Source organism: Octodon degus, unplaced genomic scaffold, assembly GCF_000260255.1.
Source record: "Octodon degus isolate 3935 unplaced genomic scaffold, OctDeg1.0 scaffold00286, whole genome shotgun sequence".
In the NCBI taxonomy this organism is placed as follows: domain Eukaryota; kingdom Metazoa; phylum Chordata; class Mammalia; order Rodentia; family Octodontidae; genus Octodon; species Octodon degus.
In genome coordinates this window covers 1,773,690-1,775,023 of record NW_004524862.1, presented here as the reverse complement: position 1 = coordinate 1,775,023, position 1,334 = coordinate 1,773,690, and positions in this window count along the sequence as shown.

Below are 1,334 nucleotides of genomic sequence, written 5' to 3'. Positions count from 1 at the left end.
ACCAACTCCCACCCAGTGAGTGAGAACTTCTGCTGCATTCTCAAGACAGCCAGATCCAGTGCTAGCCCAGGTCCAGTGAGTGTGTGGGAGAGCTTCTGGCTACCCTGCACGAACCAGACCAGGCCAGTCCAAGCCCAGGTGCAACATGTGTGTGACCCTCTTCCACCCCATTAGGACACCCCACCACCACTCCCCAGTCCCCCCACACCCACTGAGTAAGAACTTCTACTCCATTCTCAGGACCCCCAGATCCAACCCTAGCCCAGGCCCGGTGAGTGTGGGGGAAAGTTTCCTCACCCACCTACTACACCTTATCCCCTCCAGACTCAGCTCAGACCTGGAATAGAGGCCAGGGGTGAAATTCTGCAGCTGCAGCCCCTGCAGAAAGTGTAGGGGACAGAACCACCCAGCTACTCCAGGAGGAGAACATCTTGCCAGAGGGGCACAACAGGTTCACTCCCAAGAGCAGCAGCAGGAAGGAGGTGAGCACAGCACCAGACTCAAGCCAGACACAGCTGGATAAATTCAAACTTTGTAGATCTCCACCTGAATTTCAGTAGATCTAAGGTTAAAACTGCACCAAAGCTCTACAACAAAGATCAGAAAATAGTGCTATACAAAATGCCAACAAGAAGGGGCAAAATGCAATCTCAGACCCCAAACCAACCCATAACAAGTGCAGAGGACACTAACACAGAACAAATTGGGAATCACACAGCTGAAAGCAATGAATCAATGGAATCTGAAATAAAGAAACAGTTGCAGAAAGGTATAGAGGAACCCAGATTGGAAATGAAAAAAGAAATCCCTGAATTAATGGCATCTGCAGTAAAGAATCAAATGTAGAAACATATGTAGGAAACCCAATGCCAACCCAGAACAAGTGCAGAGGACACTAGCTCAGCTGAAATGTATGAATTAATAGCATCGAAGGTAAATAAGCAACAGCAGAAATATATAGAACTCAGAGCAGAATTATTTTCTGAAATTCTAAAAAAAGAATTCACTGAATTCATAGCATCTGAAGTAAAGAATCAAATACAGAAACATAGGGAGGAAAACCAATCTGAAAAAAACTCTGCAGTAAAAGAATTAATAACTGCTTCTAAAGAAGACATCAATAGAAAAATAGAGGAGATTAGAAAAATGACAGATTCCTTGAATGGGCAATACAGGAAAGAAATAGTTTGCATGAAGCAGAGTCAAAGAGATATGGAGGAACTTAAAATCTCAAACACAAGCTTGCAAAACCATTTGAGTGAAAGTGAAGACAGAGTTTCAGATCTTAAACATGCTGGTGCAGCTAGTGAAAAGGTAAGAAAAGTTCTCTTAAA